The 20,412-nt window shown below is 39.3% G+C and overlaps 1 long non-coding RNA gene across 1 annotated transcript; it reads right to left on the bottom strand.

The window, feature by feature from the left end:
• Nucleotides 1-2,987: 2,987 nt before the first annotated feature.
• LOC140712087 (uncharacterized) lies at nt 2,988-9,425 on the bottom strand. Its single transcript, XR_012093540.1, has 2 exons — nt 7,714-9,425; nt 2,988-3,251 (listed from the first exon to the last, which is right to left on the bottom strand). It is a non-coding gene; the product is annotated as an uncharacterized lncRNA (long non-coding RNA).
• Nucleotides 9,426-20,412: the final 10,987 nt, after the last annotated feature.

Genomic DNA, 20,412 nt, shown 5'->3' on the forward strand with positions numbered 1-20,412 from the left:
CAAAATAAATGAAAAAACTCTGTATGAGAAAGTTATCTATTTTTTAGCTTACATGGAAAAAAAAGAAATAAATAATTAACCAGTTTTTCCCCATTAAAAATGTTTTCTTTAAATCTTTTTGTCTCAATAAGAAAACTTTTTGACAATGAAAATTGTCCCATTTTTTATGAAAAGTTTTCTGGACTAGCAATGCACTCAATTCCAATGCTTTTTACCTTAAGTTTAAACCATTATTTTCTTACGCAAAGTGCTTCAGCACTGAAGAAGCAGCCATATTGATAGGCCTCTGCTTTTGATTTGCAAGTCAAAACCACTTCCTGAAAACTAATTCTTGTTCTACTTTGTGAATCTTTCCACAGTTGAAAGAGTCATAAAACACATAAAACAAAAAGCACACAAAAAAGTGCACATTTCTGGCTGGTTGCCCATGATGGAATGGCGAGGATAGGGAAAATAGACAAAAAATAGAAACTGTCCGTCTATATTTTTTACTCTAAATCATATATATATTTTATGTATATGTATTTTTATATATATGTTGTTACCATTTGTTTATCTTAAATATTTAAATCACAACTTGAAATTGATCTTAGAACTTTACCACAATTGGATGCCCAGAGGAGTGACTGACACAAAAAGTGGGTGTGAAATAAATATCTATTCCCTAAATGCATGCATGAATGAAGATTTTTGCATTTATTTTCTGTAAATTCTTATAAAATATTATATGACAACTCCAGAACCTGGACCAAAGCAAGTACTAATTTCTAAGTTGGGGCCTACATTTTAAATTATTAATTTTGTAAAGTGTTTGAAAATGCTTTGCTTATGGAACGTTAGTTGCACATAATATAATATCAGTCTTTGTTTTATATCTGCAAAAATAAATAAAGTTTTATGCTATCTGGTTTAATTATCTCAGTAGAATGTAGTAAGCTATGTAGAGGCTGCCCTCTGGGGCTCATTAAGCCAAACTTCCCCATCAGTGTTAGGAATGTTTCAAGTGAAGAAAATACATTTTAGAGCCGAGAATGTGTTGTTGCTGAAAAGTCATTTAGTCCCTACCATACTGCTTGCGAGGAGGGAGCGGGCCTTCGGGCCAGATGGCGGGCAGGTACCTGAGAGGATTACATGGTGTGCAGCTCTGTGCTGCAGAGCAAGAGATCAGCTTACGGTGCTGGGACCAGACCCCTGTGGCAGCCGGTTTCTGAGTGTTGATGTACAGGGTCAACAACCTTAGTCTTTTGAGCTGGCTGATCCCAGTTTTACTGAAGACATGGGCTGAAACACAATGGTCTTTGAATTGAAATCTGAGTTCCAACAGAAAAATGCAGGCTCCTTACCACGGCTGCAGCAGCAACAGCATTTGGTGCTGGTGCTGGGAAGTGTTTTAGTCTTCGGGGCTTGGGATTGAAATCTGTCTACCAGATTGAAAGTCTCATCGTTGTTTGTTTTTTGTGTTTGTTTGTTTTTGTTTTTTTAAATAAAACATACAAAGCCACACGTCCTTCCCATTTAGTTATGCTGGACAATGAATCACATTAATTTGCAAAAAGACTGTATAACTTGTGTTTTATAAACGGAGACTTTTATTCTCTTTCTGTGTGTTTTAAACTTGTCATTACCATGCCACAAACTTCTTAATCTGAAAACAAAGGAAGTATTTTGCACCTGAATATGAAATGCCACATGTCTTGATAATCTCCCAGTGTGCCACTGTCTTACCAAAAGGCCCGTTCTACTCTGTTGAGTTAACGTTTTCTAACCGTAAAATAAGTGGACTCGTCAACAGATACTGCTCCAAATGACTGGATTTTAAAAATCCTGAAGAGATTTGTCATTTTGATGTTCCTGACTGTATGATATGCAGCTATATGAAGGCTCTTTTTATCATATGAAATGGTTTTGTTTAGTGAGGTTCTTGCTAAAATAAAGTGCATTTCCATGTGAATTTACGGTGGTTTGCAGCCCCAAACTGGGACTGCCTTCCTCGATTTTGGATTTGCTATTGATTCCTTTTATTGGCTTTTGGCAAGTTGCTGAGGGCATATGTTTTGCACTTTGCTGCCAGATTTGTAAGATTCTGCTGACATCCAGGAAAGTGCCACAAAAACCTGTTGCTCATAGCCAAGCTTATGTGTTTTATGGCAATCCACTGAGCTCAAGTTTCTTGACAACAAGTCTTATTTATGGAGTAACAAACGCAGGCAGTATTTTGTGGAACCATACTGCTCTCTTTCTGGGAGTAACGTTTGGCATTTCTATGCAAAAGGACAAACGTTATTTTAAACATCTCATATTTTATGTGTGGTGGAGAAAGCGCTCCTCTTGCTGCTGCTGATAGACCCCATTTGTTGAGCACATGCCATACGCCGAGTAATACACGTTGGCTTATCACCACAAAATTGCAAGGGAGATGCTATTGTCTCCGTTACAAAGACAAAGAAACTTAGGCTTAGAGAAGATAAACAAATTTCCCAGATTTTTACAGTGGAGAAGCTAGGATTTTAATTAGTCGTCTCTGAAGTTTATGTTTTTCTCAAAAGAGATTCAAGATACAAATATTGCCCTTAAGTTTTGAATATAGAAAATTCTATTTTGTAATTTTCATTCTATTATATTACAGTTATTAAGTTTATACCATTTAGAGTGTGGTTAGTGCCGTGGAGATGCAGCAATGACTAAGATATCATTCCTGTTCTTTAATGACTCATAGACCAGAGCAGTGGTTGTCAGCTGGGGGTGATTTTGCCCCTCTAGGGAACAAACATTTCCCAAGGTCTGATGCCATTTTTGATTGCCAGTTTGGCTGAGTGAGTGCGTGTGGAGCCTACTGGCATTTATTGGGTAGAGGTTAGAGATGTTGCTAGGCACCCTGCAATGCACAAACAGTACACACAACAAAGAATTATCTAGTCTAAAATGTCCATTACAGTAAGTTGCAGACACCTTGGTCTAGGAAAAGAGTCAAGACACCAAAAACATGGTGGGATTTATGGTGTACCTTTAATGATGGTGTGGTAGATTGTATTCTTTGTTCAAAATGCTTGCTGATATGTTTTGGAGGTCTAGGAATTAGGCTTCCTACTCCATTAATGCCAGGCTTGGCCATTTGTTTTGCTTGGCTATTTGTTTCATTTACAATGAAACGTATGTAGAAGCTCACAGAGCCATTGTATAGTTTTGCCATCAATTTTTTCTCTCTGTCACAGGACCATCAGATTCCAGGCAGGGGCTCCTTCCTCTGGGACCTGAAATGAAGACAACATGAAGTTGAGAACTGGTATCATAACTAAGAAACAAGTATTTGCTGAAATCCACTGAGATTTTGAAATGATTATTACTGCATAACTTAGTCCATGCTGACTAACTGGTGTGGTTGCTATTTCAACAGATGAGGATGAGGTAGAATTGTAGTAGGAGGAAAGATTGGAGCCAGTGTATACTGGGTTAGATTTTAATTTTATGTGTGGAAAGTTTCGCAGGAGTGAGAAAGGAAATTACTACTGAGAGCAGAGGGAAAGGGACAGATACAGAAGGCAGGGGAACAGGGAAACCAGTTAAACTATGATAATGGAGTCCCAGTGAGAGAAATGAGAACCTGTATATGGGCAGGGCCCATATAAGTAAAAACTTGGAGGCTTATGCAAGAGCTATTGGGAAAGAAAAAATTACTGGCCATGAAAATTTACGTGATGTGGACAATGATAAATTGACTCAAGGATGACATTAAGATTTTGAAAGTGATTATCTTGGAAGATGATATCATACAACAACATATTTTGGAATGGATATGGTACATTCCTTCTAGAGCCACTGAGCTTGAGATACACATGGGCCATGTAGAGAGAGATATTCAAAGACAATTAGCTGTGAGGGCCTGGAAAATGGGAATTTTGGCTCGATTTACATATTTGGGCATCATCTGCATATGAGTACAATTTGGACAATATTATCTAGGGAGAGTGATAGGAAAGGAAAGAGAAGGACAAAGAAAAGGAAGTCAGAGTTTGGGCAAAGAATGAACCTGATAATAGGAATGTCAGGCATTTCCAGTGGAGAGGCCATGGCTGCCTGGTAAGAAGCAGAGGTAATCGTGAGTGTAAAGGAGGCAAATTAATGCCTACTCCTTGGTTAACTGCAAATAGGTGCTTAAATCCCATTGATATTACTCTAAAGCAGTTAAGCCTTGGTTAAGAAAAAAGTAGTGCACAATTATAGGGTCAGGAATTTATGAACACTCATTATAAGAGTATAAGTTCAAAGTTTTCCTCAATACAAAATGAACACCAGAATAACAGTAGCAATTATTTGGAGGTAAAAAAACCTTTAACTTATGCTTCAAAGTTTATAATTTTGAACTGTATTTTTATGTCTTTGCTGTGCCTATTAGTTTGAAATGAGTTTACTACATTCTTTGCTTATTTATTAGTTATGCTTTTAAATAAAAATATATTCTTGATTAGATCATGACCTATTAATCTTTCTTTCTCATTTCCATACTTCAGGGACATCTACCCAGATGATGTTTACAATCATAACTGAAGGGCTGAGCTTCCTGTCCATTTCCTGCCCTACTCTTCTAGCTTCACAGAAAACATTCCCGTGACTTTTGAAGTTTTGTCAAGGGCTGTTCCATGGGTGAAAAAGATCGGTGAAATGCTGTATCCCCTAAGAATAAGTTAGAACACCACCCATTTTTCCTCCCCTGTCTTCACACTTTAGTATGTTAGGCTCCTGGGACATTTTGTTAGAGAAATGTTCACTTAGCAGATCAACATCAACTGGCTAGTGGCTACAGGAATTACAGAGGCAATGCTTAAGAGAAGTCACAGGTATACATGATATTACCCAGGAAGAGACAGCATTAAACATGTTAGTGTAAAATGTCACTCATCTGTGTGAATGTAACTTGCCCCTCTTCTAAAAACAGTACTAACCTGAATGATTTCATCTGGAATTTAATTTTCTTCCATTTCCCTGTCTAATCAATCTGTCAGTTTGCATTTACCTTAAGATCTTAAGGCTTTTCTCAAACTTAAGAGTTTAGGACATAGTCTTCTTCTAGGCATTTATCAAATGATTAAATAAGGCCAATTATTTGGAGATCTAGCTGTGTACACCAGAGAAGGCTGATTCTCTAATCTTTTATTTCCTCTGTCTAAACTGCCTTATCATCATCAGTAAAGCATCTTCTGATCGCACAGTGAATTGGAATGTTGGAGTTTAATTGTGGAGACTCGTGTGTCCAGGTCCTGGATAACAACACTCTACCTCACCTCCTTTGTTAGGAGCCCAGCATCCTCATGTGCCTCAGGCTCCTTCCCTATAGCGCATCCCACATTTTGCTTCAGGTTCCTGACCTTTCGTGTTCCATCTCTTTGAAAGTTTTGTATTCATTGTCACATAGTCACATGGCAATTCGTTGACATTCGTGGCAGACTGTTAATTTGATGAGCTAATCGCTGGAATATATTACTGAGAGTGGCCATCTTAATGAGCTTCTTTTTTGGTTGTGCCTTTTCTGTTAATGGAGGTCATTTGGAGACATAAAAACTTAACCCAAATAACTGTCATTAACAGTGCCATGTTCAGGAAAGTGGAGGAGATATTTCTGAGATGCCTGTAGGCCTGCTTTTAATTACACCACATTAGTAATAAGCTCTTTTGCCGCTCCATGATGTATGTGTGAACAATGAAAACTAAATTCCATTTTGAGCAGAGATAAGGCCATGACCCATTATTAATATTGTGGCATTTTAATTAATAACTAGGGCTAATCAGATGATTTAGTTTCAGGCAGTTTTCTAGATTCAAACTCTTCTATCATAATTGATATTACAAAAACCTTCTGAAGAAACTGCATTATTCACAAGACTCAGTTAAGACAGCCAAGGAGCCCCCTCAGGGTAGGTCCTGTGAGGAGAGTGGAGTCTCTAATCTTGTTTTCTTACTAGTGATCATCATTGCTTCTCTACACTGGTGACATAGTCAGAATGATATGGCAAGCCATCCTATGAGTGGTGGTGGAGTGGTGGACCACTCTAATATTTAGAATGAAACTAGAGAAAGTGAGGATAGGAAGATGAGGATAAGGAAAACGAAGGTGCTATGGGTTCTAACCTCACAGCTTTTTTTTTTTTTTTTTTTTTTTACATTCACTCTATTTGTTAAAACTACATAAATACTAATGCTTCAAATACTAAAGTATATCTAGTGGTATTCCTTATGTATCTTCTCTTTCCTAGGATGTACACACATTATGGGTCACTCCTGTGGTGGCTGGTATAGACCAGACAAGGATTCTGTGCCAAAGGCTCTGCATGGAGGTTTTAGGTCATCAGGCTAGCTGGATAAGGAAGCAATTTTCCTGTGATACTGACAGCATTACAATGGAGAGAATTAGTATCTTGGTTTAAGAATGAATCAGAGCCAAGTGCCAAATCTAAGAAAAATCAAAGCAACCGGAAAAGAACTTTCTCAGACTCACCAACCCATCTAACCGAAGACAGCATCTCTAGTGTCATCGCTTGCCTTCCCACTTGCTTCCATGGATGAACTTCTGTGTCCTCACTATGACCAATCTCTCCACTTTTTCACTAGATCACATCAACTCTTATCTACCAAAAAATCACTTCAGCAATTTTTTTTCTTGTCTTTCCTACATTATCAAGTTTTGCTCTCTACTGATTCTTAGCCGCAATCATACATTCTATTATTGCTCACATCTTAAAAAAAAAAAATCTTCCCTTGACCCCACTTCTACCAGTGGTTGTGCATTGGTAGCAACATTTTAAAATTCCTTTTTTTTTTCCTTTTTCAATCCCCTCTAATTTGACTCTGTCTCTGACCGTTCCACTAGACTGCTCTCATCAAACACAGTAATGACTTTCACAGTGCTAAAGCCAATGGTCAATTCTCTGTGGTCATCTGACCTGACCTAACAGTAGCAGTTGACACTGTTCATCACACCCTTCTCTATAAAATGCTTTCTTCACTTGGTCTCTATGGCACTACAGCATCTTAGTATTTTTTTTCTTTATACATGTTAGACTCTCCTTTTCTGCTTTGTTGCATCTTTCTATTTTCCCTGACTTCCTATTGTCAGAGCCTCAGAGTTCAACCTTGATCTTCTTCACTTTCCTACCTACTACACTTACTTTTTTGATGTTATAATTCAGTCTCATGGCTTAAAATGGCACCTACATTCAAAGACTTCCACATTTATATCTGTAGTCTAGATCTCATATAGTAAACTCTCTCCTTGAAATTTCCATGTGAAGGTCTAATAGACATCTCCAACTTTATATATCCCAAACTGAACTTTTGATCTTCTTCCCCAAAGGTGTTCTATTTGCACACTCACCTATTTCATTTGATGGCAGCTTCATCCTTCAAGCTGCTCAGGTTGAAAAACCTTGGTTAGTCTCACACCTAAATATTCAGGAAGTCTCGTTTGCTTTACCTTTCTACCTCCTACACTGCTACTGTGCTGATGTGAGTGGCATTGCTGCTCACTTGGATCAATGCCATTGCCTTCTAACTGTTATCTTGGCTCCCATCTTGCTCCTCTAGAATCTGTCCTTCACAATGAAGCTAAATTGATTTATTTTAGAAATGTAAGTCAGATCACGTTGCTTCTCTGATGGATGAGAGGAGCAAAACCCACCAATGGATTCCCACCTTAATTAGAGTAAACGCTGAAGTTCTTACCTGGCACCATTGTCTCTCTGAGCTGATTTCCTGATAGCCTTTCTTCTTACTCCATTTTAGTCACACAGTGCTTAGGACTTTTGCACTGAAATGCTTTGCTCCCATGTAGCCGTGCGAGTAACTCCTTCACCTCCTTCAAGACTTAATTCAAATGTCACCTTCTCAATGAGGCCTGCCCTGACAAAACCACATAAAATTGCAAATGCTTCCACCTTATTCCTAGTGCCCTTGAACCCCTTTGCAATATTCTATTCATTCCTTTCTTCTACAGCATTTATCAACCTTTAACATACCATGAAATGTATACATTTATAATGTCTGTTTATTGTCTGTCACTTTCTTCTAAAATATGAGCCTCATGATACCAGAGATTTTTGTTTGTTCTGTTCACTGATTCTCAAATGCCTAGAAAATTTGTCTGGAATGCAGGTGATCCATAAATATGTGTGAATTGAATCAATGAGTAAATAATTACCAGGGACCATTACCAGGGAGAAAAGTATCATAAGGTCAGAAGCTGGGAAGATCGGGAGGTGGAGAAGGGGAAAAGCAACAAATAATTCAAGATGGGGACCGTTAACAAGCTTAAAATGTCAGAACTTTGTATTAAGTAGTGGTGGTGAGCGAATAGCTACAATTTACTGTATAGCATAGAAATTCTAGTTTCTTCACTATTCTACATATGATGTGGCATCCTTCATCTCCACTACCTGATTTTCCTCTTTGCTCAAAATTGAACATGATATTCCAGATGCAGTCAAACCAGTGGCCCATTATTTTTCTTTTGTCTGAACCTACATGTCCAGGAATGTAGTGAAAGAGATTATTAACTTCCTAGGGTTAAATGACACATGACTTATATTGAGCCTTCTGTCAGCCAAACTAAAAGTAACTTTTGTTTATTTTTTCACACAAACCATACTTAAACAAAATCTGCTCAATGCTACTATTTTAACCTGTGTATGACTTTTTCATTTTTTTCCTATTAAATTATAGCTTTTCAGTGAAGATCCATTCTTCCAACCTGTTAAGATCACAGTTCAGCATTTTAGTAAGACTTCACGACTTTTCATTGTCTGGAAATCTGAGAATTAAAAAAAATATTTAAGATATTCACAAAATAATTTCCTGGACAGGGCCCAGGACAACACCTGTGCCAAACTACCACCAATCTTTCTTCCCACAATAACAGGATCTATTTAAACCAGCTATTTCTTAATCTTGCCCACAAAATTGTTACTGAATAATATTTCAAATGCTTTGCTGAAACCAAAGTATACTATGTCTATGGGATAAAGAGAAAATGAAGCCAGTCTGGCATGGTTCTATTACACAGCCCATGGGCCCTTTGTATGAGCTCAGAAACCATCTTTTATTAATTCTGTGTTGAGATTGGGCTTATTATCTGCAATTTGAAGATTTGATCTTTTCTATCACAGTGACAACTTACCTCTGTTTATTTTGTGACTTATATTTGGAAGAAATCATTCATATACTCCTTCTGGATGGGTGGTCCTTGCCATTTAAAAATATGAAAAAAATTACATATTATTTTCCATAAATGCATATATAAAAACTTATTATGTAGTTTTTAGTGTCACCTTTCTTTTCCTATTTGGTTTGGCTATTTTTCCTCTCCATCCCTCTTTCTCCTCTCACATTGACCATCCACTCCTCCTCCAGGTATTCCACATTAACACCTTGTATACGTATTTCTATATACCACTCATATATAATTGTAGGTGATCCTTTTTTTTTTTTTTTTTTTTTTTGAGTCAGTCTTGTTCCGTCACCCACGCTGGAGTGCAGTGGTGCGATCTTGGCTCACTGCAACCTCCGCCTCCTGGGTTCAAGCAATTCTTCTGCCTCAGGCTACTGAGTAGCTGGGACTACAGGCACATGCCACCATGCCTGGCTAATTTTTGTATTTTTAGTAGAGATGGGGTTTCACCATGTTGGCCAGGATGGTCTCGATCTCCTGATCTCGTGATCCACCTGCCTCGGCTCCCAAAGTATGGGGATTACAGGCATGAGCCAATGTGCCCGGCCTGTAGGTGATCTTCTTTAAGAATTCTCAGCTAGCTTATTTCAGAGAATCAGTTTATTCTTCTCTGAGGCATGGTATTACCCATAAAACTGTCCTTATTTCAGATAATCAATTTATTCTTCCCTGAGACATGGTATCACCCATGAAACTGTCCTTGAAACAACCTTTATACTTCGAGGCTCCACCTAAAAGTTATCAAGTAATTCATTTTTCTGTTTGTTCAATGAGATTTCTTGAACTCATCCAATGTAGTAGGCACTGTGCTGGGTTGTATAGTGATTCTAAGCCTTGACAAGGTTTTGAGTTTAATTCAACTCTCTACATTTGCTCTTGCCTCTAGAAAAAACAAATCTCTTTTACTTAGAAGGTTTCTATTATGAGCTTAATGTTTGTGTCCCCCCAAGTTGATAGGTTGAAGCCTTAACCCCCAGTGTGACTGTGTTTGGAGATGAAATCTCTGAGGAAGTAACTGAGTTGAATGATGTCATAAGGGTAGGGTCTGGATCTGATATGTTTAGTGTCCTTATAAGAAGAGACACCAGAGAGCTCTCTCTTTCTCTCTCTCTCGTGCTCACAGAGGAAAGGTCATGTGAGGACAGAAAGACAATGTGTCATCTACAAACCAGGAAGAGAGCCCCACCAGAATTCGACTATGCTGGCACCTTGATCTTGGACTTTCAGCCTTCAGAACTATGGGAAAATACACGTCCGTTGTTTAGGCCACAAGTCTGTGGTATTTTGTTATGACAGACCAAGCAGATGAATGCAGATCCCCTATGGGCTTAACCCCATGTTTCATTGTCTATGGCTGTGTGCCAAACTACTTCAAAACTTAGTGGCTTAAAACAACAATGGTTTATTATTTCTCATAATTTTCTGGGTTGAGTGAGGATCAGCAAGGCAGTTCTTCCGTTGATCCTATCTAGGGTCTTCACTCAGCTGGGAAAAATCTCTAAGATGATCTCCTCCTTCAGTCCAAGAGGAGATCTCTTAAGAACAGTGCTAAGAAGTCTAGAATGTCACATCAGGCACAATCTACATGCCAAAGTAGGTCTCGAGGCCAGCCCACATTCAAGGGGAGGGGAAGTATGCCACAACTCTTGGGGTGAGTAGTAACATGCTGGTACCAGGAGAAGAGAGACTGTCTGGGGCCATTGAGATAGTTTGAATATATGTCCCCACCAAATCTCATGTTGAATTGTAATCCCCAGTGTTGGAATGGGGCCTGGTGGGAGGTGTTTAGGTCATGGAGACAGACCCCTCATGGCTTGCTGCTGTCCTTGTGGAAGTAAGTTCTCTCTGGTCCTTTAAAACTGTGTGGCATCTCCCGCCTTCCTTGCTCTTGTTTTTGCCATGTAACATGCCTGCTTCAACGTTACCTTCCACCATGAGTAAAAGCTACTTGAGCAAATGCCAGTGTCATGTTTCCTGTACAGCCTGCAAAACAGTGAGCCAATCAAAATCTCTTTTCTTTATAAATTACTCAGTCTTAGGTATTTATTTACAGCAATGCAAGAATGACTGAACACAGCCATCTTTGAAGACTATGTGCCACACTTTTTGTCATCTCTTCCTTCTACAAAATTCTCTGTTCATTTTGTCATACAGGATGTCCTTTTTCTTGACTTTGCCACTCTAGCCCAATTTGTGTTTAATGCCAAATGTCTGAAAGATTCTCTCAAATCAACTTCCTTTTCCCATTTTCATTGCGGCCAAGAATTTGGCCTTATATTAATTCTTCTTGGCTACTTCAATCACTTCTAATCCAGTATCCCTTTCTCCAGACTCCCCTTCCAACCCATTACGTATATTGCTGTTAGATTAATCTCTATAAAACAAAATGAAGACAGCCTGACACCTTTCCTAACAACCTCAATAGCTCCCCATTGTCTACTACATTATCACTAACTGATATTCAAACCAAGTGTAATATGGTTCGCATCTGTATTTTCCTGATTGTACTACATACAACGTGTTTTTCCTGTTTCATGAAATGTTCCTTTTTTTCTCTATTTCCCAACTTCTCTATCATAGTCATATATCTTTATCAAAACCCATCTTCCAGCTTTTCTGTGGAGCTTTTTCTGACAGCCCCAGCTGGAGATGATCTCTTCCTCTTATATATTCCAAGCAGTATGTGTTTCTTGTTTTTCACTGAAGTACTACTACACAAAGTATTTGTTTCTAACTCTTCCTACATTCATTCTGTTCTGCTTTATATTATAGTTGGCTATCTTTATTGGAATCATTCTCCTCTACAAGAAAAAGAGTTCTTTGAGGTCAAAGCCTCATTCAAATCAGGTTCCATGTCACCTTCAGTGCTTGACATAGTATCTGGTCCAAAATATTTGCTTAATGCATTCTTGATCTATTGAATTGGATGGAATGTATGAGAATTAGAGCACCACCTATTTCTAGAAGTCAAACTTAGAAATCTCTACTTTTTGGGAGTGGAGACAATTAGGAAGAGACCTGTGGGGGAGAAAGAGGGGCCGCAGGGATTCCGAGTGCTCCCCACCCCCCTTTCACTGCACCCTTGCCACTTGTATCAGGCATTCCTTACTTCCAGTTCTTAGACCAAATGGAAACAGAGCTTGCTGGTTGACAGCCACAGAGCTTACCATACCATAGAGATTCTGGGGGGTGAGGAGCAGGTGGCAAGAGCGTATTTTGCAATGTACAGGGACGATATCTTTATTTAATAACATGATTATAAATTATGATTATTCATTATCTGAGTATTGTTATCTATGTGACCTACTTTCTTTTAAGACCCAAATATGTAGATTATGGCTATAATACTCAGCAGCGTTAAATATTGGTGTAAGACACTGTTATGGGCTGAGTTGTGCCACCTCCTAACATCCTCTTACCTCAGGATGTGGCTGTATTTGGAGACAGTAATTTAAAATGATCTTAACCTAATATGGCTTGTGTCCTTGTAAGAAGAGACCGTTTAGACTCACTTAGAGACACCAGGGATGTGTGCTCACACAGGAATGACCACGGGAGAACACAGTGAGAAGGTGGCTACCTGCAAACCAAGGAGAGAAGCCTCAGGAGAAATCAAACTAGCCAACACCTCGATCTTGGACTTTTAGCTCCATACTTGTAGGAAAGTAAATGTGCGTTGTTTAAGTCAGTCTGTGGCATTTTGTTACAGCAGTCCTAGCAAACTTATACAGCAAAGAGATAAGCATTTTGTTGATGTGGTTTTTCTAAACCTCCCTTCTCTAATGTTCTGCAGGTACTGCAATGACCTTTTGGTCCCTTTGGTATTTAAAGAAGTTCCTCTGGTCTAATCTCAGGTATCCTGAGCACAGTATCATTTCTATGAATATTAAGTTTTTGCAAAATCACATGAAAAACACAATTCTCCTAAGCTAACTGAAAAGCTAGTCACAATGGGGCTACCATTGTAAAAAGCGTGTAGAGTGCAACATTTTGTCTATTTCAAAATTCAGTTATTTTCAAACCGTGCATAACCTTGCCTGGGACACACTCTGAAAGTACTTTCTATTTATGAAGTTCATTGTTCTATTTACTTGAATTTTTCTTCCAAATTCTGCCTGTGACATTTTTATTTCATTTGTAAAGACAAAATAATGGTATACCAGGAGGTTGGTAGGAACAGATCCTAGAATGATTTTCAACTCTTAACCATGCGCAGATTTCAAGGCCAAGTGACTCAATGTAGCATGCAGAAATACTGAGTTAGGGCCCAAGGATCAGGCCATACAGAATTAAAAAAAAAAAAAAAGAAAAAAAAAAAAGAAAAAAAGGACACAGAGAGATGGGAAATGGCTGGAGTGACTCAGAACTTATTCCCTGTAGCCCAGACCTCCTTGAGTTTTCTTAGCTGAATTCCCATAGTTAGGGGTGTGTGTGTGTGTGTGTGTGTGTGTGTGTGTGTGTGTGTTTAAGCCAGCTTCTAATCTGTTCCCTGCTTTACCATGGAAGCCTTTGTCCCACAGCTGGGGCTCATTTGGTTTGGATTTTCATCTATAAATTGCTGTCAGCAAGGATCTTTGGGAGCTAATTGGTGAAAGTGACCTAAAAAGGAACTCCAGAGGGAACCAAAAAGACTCAGGATTTTCATCCTTTTTCTCTTCCCCCAAGAATTTGTGTTACCCTTTGCCAAGGAACAACTAGCTTTGAAGCTTGAGTAATCTTTTTTATTTAAAAGGTAAAAACCACCTTAGATGACATGCCATCAAACAAAACCATGTTTCTTAATCCTGTAGCAGAGAGCAAGGAGTGGCTAGTGTCTGGTATTCAAAGTCCCATTTGGACGCACTTCAAAGAAAGACTCCAGGCAGAACTGCTAAAAAGCTTTGCCAACACCAGGATATATACAGATTTCCAGTTGCTGCAGCCTGAGCTCAGTTCCTGCATCTGAGGAGGATCATAATTGCTGTCCTTTTCATCTTTTTTTTGTAGCCTATTAAATGGAGGCCACTTCACAGCAGGACACATAGGTTCACAATAATAATAGCAAAATCTGTAATGATTTGATTTCCCTTTGGAAAGCATTTTTGCAGTAATCCTGGAACTTACCAGAAGTGCAGAAATTTAAGTTGAAATAAAGGAGTCTGGTAACAGCTCAGGTGATGGAAAAGCAAATCTGGCATCTAAGACCTGGTTGTGAAATAGGTGTAGTAGGTGTGAATTTCAGTTCACAAACTAAGGCATGCAGACATACAACTTTTAATTTTTGTGTAACAACTATTGTTTATCTCTAAATCTCCATTTCATGAAAGAAGTGTTATTTCATCTCAGTCAATTCAGTGTCTTCAATGTCCTAATGATTCCTAAATAGCCTCTACCCAATTCTCTGAAATAGGAAGTTTCAAGGTCTCTATTCTCCTGTTGGGACTTGGTCATTTGCCTCTATGGCTTGCTGTCCTGGTGTGCCTTGTGCCTATGTCTAGCCCTGTTGGCTCTGGCTCTGTTGACTAATTGCATGTAGAGTCTGTGAGCACAAGAACTATCACATCATTTCACAGGGATGTGAGACTCACCATGTGTATCTCAACCAGCCATTCAGCCAGTACCTCCCCAACGGTTTTGCCAACTCCTTGAGGTTCTATAAGGAAGGAATGCTTCGTTATTTTTGGGGGATTTCATACCTCTCTTGGACTTGGCCACATTTTAGGGGCATAACGAGTGCCCCCTCTAGACTCACTCTCATTGTTTTGTCACCAACTCTCTTCTCTCCCTTCCTCCAGCCAGGGGGATATTTTGTACATCTGAGTTGAGACAAAGGCATTGTGGGGAACTCTACCTTCCTCAGTCTCCTTGATTTGGGAAGCTCAATATTCCTTGTATCCCTTGGTCTGAAACACTTGCTTATGTCAGGAGTGCTTTCTGCACCTAAAGACTTTATCTTCAGAAACGTTATCCAGGAAAATTTTTTCTGTGCTTTGCTTTCTGCTCGGTTATAGTCTTCTCCTATGCCTAGGAGTATAGGCTTCCCAGGGACTGGGATGAAAGTGTGGGAGGTAAGAAGAAGAGGAGGGACAACTGAGGAACTTTTAAGGAAAAAAATCTTACTTATTAACATTTCAGATATGATGGCACCTTAATAGCTGCTTGTTTTAGTCTTAGGACTGTGCTGGGACAATGCTCAGCAGCGATACCTCATCTTTCACTTGTAATTTAGAGACTTTCCTTATCTGTTCTCATGCCCATCCCAGTCGCTACCTCTGCCCTCCCCACAGCCCTTAAACTCTATTATCTTAAGCAGTTCTCTGGCTGGACAAACATTATCCAGGAAACATCATATTCCACAATTTCTCCTTCCTTTGTGTGTGGATTCCCATTCCTGATGTCCTTTCTAACCAACCAGGCAAAAGATTAGGGAAGGATCTCCCTGTTATTCACTCTTTTGGTGCTCTATTTTTCTTTCTTCACATGTCACGGTAGTGATTACTTAATTTTGCTACGATTTGCTAAATATTCATCTTTCCCATCATGAAAATAGAAACTATTCTTTCTTGTCTACTACCGTACCCATAGCACTTGGCATACAGTAGGTATGTGATAAATAGGTATTAGGTAATGAATTAATAAATGATAAACTAGCTAGTCATGTTGCAGGGAGTTCCTGTAATGTCAATAGTAGGAACTTACCACATGAGCTCCTACTGCTTCATGCACTTTCACATAAACCTTATCCATATCCTCACCCCAGTTCTCTGAAAGAAAGCTTCATTATCCCTGTTTTGGAGCAAATATTCTGAGGGTCTAAGAGTTGGGGGAGATTGTGTCTAAGGTTAGTCAGCTAATAAAGGGCAAATGTTTCATTGATTCTCTATTACCATGTGTTTTCCTTAGCATCTGCTTGTCTTTAAACATAATTTCATACCTTCTATGAGTGACTGACACCTCACTAGGTGATATTTACTTTTTCAAAAAGAATGATGATTAAACCAAATGAGTCTCCAGTCAGGTTAGTGCCCAGTGGAAAGAACTTTAGGCAGATTATGGTGCCAGAGTTGGTTGGAAATCTTTCCCTACATTACTTAAATCACAATGTAAAGATGTTCTTGTGTTCTGCTTCCTTTTTCCATTTGTCCTAAACACCAGACCTGTTCCATTTCAAATGCTGTATTCATTTCATTTTTTAGGGCCTTTGTTTCAGAGTATGAGTCTGCGACTGTGGCTGGAGTGTCTACTCTATGCGAAACATCGAAAGCAAAGCAGAAAACTCCCCTCTCCCTCCAAGAAAGAACACATTCCTATTTTTTCTATTGCAGCGGTGTGTGTTATCAAATGTAGGAAACATATGACAAGATAAATAATTATGCAAGAAAAATATGATGGATTTTGTGACTTTAAAAGAATACATCAGAGGCAGGGTATGGTTAGTTGGGGGAGATTAACACTGACAGGGGACTGGAAAGCAATTTGAAGGAGAGGAGGTTTACACTGGGCCTCAAAAAGTATAAAATTTCTTTATACTTTGAAGTAGGCAGGCAGATAAGAGGTGATTGCAGCAGTAATGGGCATTCCAAGAAAACCTAGTGGTTTATCCTGGCTCTAGATCTTCAATTTAGAGAACTTCCGAGAAGCACAGGCGGCCCTAGGGTCAGCTTACAAGTTGGAAACTAGCACATTCGGGTTGAGTTTCATTGAGGTTTGAATGTCTCAGGGCCAGCTTAGGTGTACCTCAAACACAGCCAAAACCCTAGATCGGTTTCAGAGCTCTCCTGCTCTCCTGGATGTGTTTCTGACCACAAGACCAGTCTCTGGGTCACAGATGCTGAGATCACGAAGCCCTCCCCAACAGACCCCCCACCCACTGCAGATGGAGTTAGTAATGTTCCAGGTCCCAGCAACCTCGGGAACTCTTGCTTGTCCCCTGGTTGCCATCATGACAGTGTTCACTTGGATTACAGGGCCGCCTTCCCTCCATGCTCTGGACTCCTTGAGATCAGGGTTCTGTTTCATTCTCAGTGTTGCAAGCATCCATAGTCAGCATGTGATATTTTCCTAGCACCTAGCCTAAAGGGGACCCAAGTAATTGAATGGGAATAAAGAGACAACGCTGTCAACCTCAACTTCCTGCTAGTCTTCATATAGGCAATGTATTTTTATGTAAGTTGTATACATCTCATCTAACTATCTGACTTAGATATTCTTATATAGCTATTTTTAATATGCTGTAATTACAATACAGTATATATCATCTTACTATTTCATAGATGAAAGGAGACTGAGTGATTAAATGACCACAGCTGCAGGCAAATACTATACTGTGTGCTCTTCTTTACACAGTTAGCTTCAGCCTTATGCTTAGAAAGAGGGGCAAGTCCTGGAGAAGAATTTGATGGGACCCACAAAACTCACCCACCATTTACCATAAAATCAGATATGCCTTTTTTTCTTTTTTGGAATTTCTCTGTTTGTTAAAGTGTCATCTTCAGAGGGCCCTTTTAAGTTTCATTTGTTTCTTGACAGTGATTACTTGATAATAAAGCTCACATGAGGTGGCTCATTTATTTTTTCAATAACAATAATAAATACTTAATTAGTGCTCTTTTGAGTGCTTTACATATTTTATTTTATTTTCTGTATTTATTTATTTGAGACAGGATCTCCCTCTGTTGCCCAGGCTGGAGTGTGGTGGTACAGTCATAGCTCACTGCAGCCTAAAATTCCTGGGCTCAAGGGATCCTCCCACCTCAACCTCCCAAGTGACTGGGACCATAGGCACTTGATACCATGCCCAGCTAATATTTTATATTTTTTGTAGAGATGGGGTCTTGCTTTGTTTCTCAAGCTAGTCTTGAATTCCTGTCCTCAAATGTTTCTCCCACCTCGGCCTCCCAAAATATTGGGATTACGGGCATGAGCCACTATGCCCAGCCAACATATGTTATTTTAACCTTCACGGCAACCTAATGAGATAGATTCTGCTTTGTCCTAATTTTATAGATGAGAAAACTGAGGCAAATGGAAATTAAGTAGTGTTATAAAGGTAACCCAGTTAAGTAAGTGACACAGCCAGTATTCCGAACTGGTGATCATTCAATGCCATTAAATATTCACTGAAGCCCTGCTCTGTGCCTGGTATTGCCATGTGGTGGGAGATAAATCAACGTGCAAAGCAGACGAGGTTCTGTCTTCATAGAGCTTGCATCCTAGAAGTAGATGCCAGGCTGTATACCAAAAAGTAGATATTATCAATCAGACAAAGTAAAGGCCATAAAGGCAATAGCCAGGCTACCCTTCCCTTCAAGTCTGACTAGGTCAAGGGAGGAGGGTGGCTATGAATGGCAGGGAAGGAGGTGACATTTGAAATGACACCCATGGATGGGAAGGTGCCACCTGTCAAACGTGTTATAGCAAGGGAATGGAGAAGACCTTGTTGCTTGCCCTTGGAACTTGAGAAAGAGGAAGGAGCAAGACTATGTATGTTTTTACAGGTAATGGTAAGAGTTGGAATTTATTCTAAGTGCAGTAGGAAGAGTTTTATTCAGACTAGTGAAGTGATCTGATTTATATTTCATTAATGTCACTCTGTTGATAAGAATGATCTGTAGCTCGTGCAGATATGGGAGTAGGAGAGTGGTCAGGAGGCCATAGCATACCTAGCCCTAGTCAGAGGTGATGGTGGCTGTGGATATGTGGAGGAGGGAGTAAGGGAGGAGTATTTTGGAGGTTGAGCCTACAACTTTTATTGATGGATTATAAGCGGAAAGTGAGAAATGAGAAAACTGGGATATCTTATACACTTTTGACTTTAGTTACTGGTTGAATGTGCGATTTTGATGATGTGGAAAAGGAATGGGAGGAACCAGTATTGAAAAATGAGATGGAATTCAAGCTTTTTTGTGTGGAATATTATTTTGAGTGGCTTTAAAACATCGAAGTGGCATATTAAGGAAGCAACTGTATATAGTATCAGGAATTATCCATGTTACACAGAAGCCTAATGAGATTTAATAACATCACAATAGAACCTTTATGGTTTCAACATTTCTGCTCCAGAGGAGAATTCATTTAAAAAATATGCCTTGACACTGAATATTCCCACTCTTATGAAAACAAATGGACTATAATTTTCACCAGTATCCCAGTACAGCAGTAATGTTAATCGGGCAGCAAGCTAAGTGCAGTTGGGAGATGGCAGATGGGTGCGAGCCACAAATGCACACCATTCCTGAAAGAAGTAGGGAACAACAAGAGCCGCATATTGGAGGTAAACACGGTCTCTTAACAATAATACTGCTTAAAATATTTCTATTAAAATCTGAACCTTGAGCAAATACAGAGACTATGTTTAGCAATAGGGATATAAGAATGTACCCATTCCCAGGCAGTCTGGTGTAGGACAGGAGTAGATGATGTGTGGAAGATTAGCAGGATGTGATAGTACAGAAGTCATTCTCTCGGTCACACCTGACAAAGGGTTTTCACTGACTCTTGCCGATGAGGAACTGGAAATATACCTCACAACCCCTGTTGTGCATCCTTTATGATCTGCTGACTGCATTTTTGCCTAAGTCAGTTGTATAATAAAATAAATATGTATCTAATTCTAGTTTAGGTTCAATCCTTTAAGGCTCATCCATTTTTCCTTTTGTTACTCACTAAGTTCAAAATAAAGAGAACTTCCAGATTTTCTTAGAGCCCTCCTGGCAATTAGTGCAGTTAAGATTCTTGTTTTCAGGATGGTCAGAACTAGTTGGTAGAACCTCTCACATGATGCCAGGTTAATTCTTTCCTGGATAGGTTACAAGTTTCACTAACACCATGAAACATGAACTCAGATGTGCTGGTCACATTTCCTGTCTGAAAGCTAACAGAGAGCAGTCCTAAGCAGTGGGATGTAGCTCAGGTGGCCTTTGTGCTGGAAAAAGGGAGATGTGCAAAGGTGTGGAGCAATGAGCACTTCTACAAATTAAATAAATAAAATAAAAGGCCTGGATGGTCAGTCTTAGCTGCTATGGGATCTGAGAGCTGGCCAAATGCACAAGGCACTGGGTGCTGGGAAGCAGAGCTGTGGGGAGTTAGGGGTCACGTAGTGGGGGAAATTCCAAAATTCATCTTTAGATTTTCAATTTTGAATATGGCATACTCTTGCACAAAACAGATCTTTATCTCTCTTACTTGACTGGAACCAATCTATTCTCTGGAATTTGGGA

Source organism: Chlorocebus sabaeus, chromosome 7, assembly GCF_047675955.1.
Source record: "Chlorocebus sabaeus isolate Y175 chromosome 7, mChlSab1.0.hap1, whole genome shotgun sequence".
NCBI lineage: Eukaryota > Metazoa > Chordata > Mammalia > Primates > Cercopithecidae > Chlorocebus > Chlorocebus sabaeus.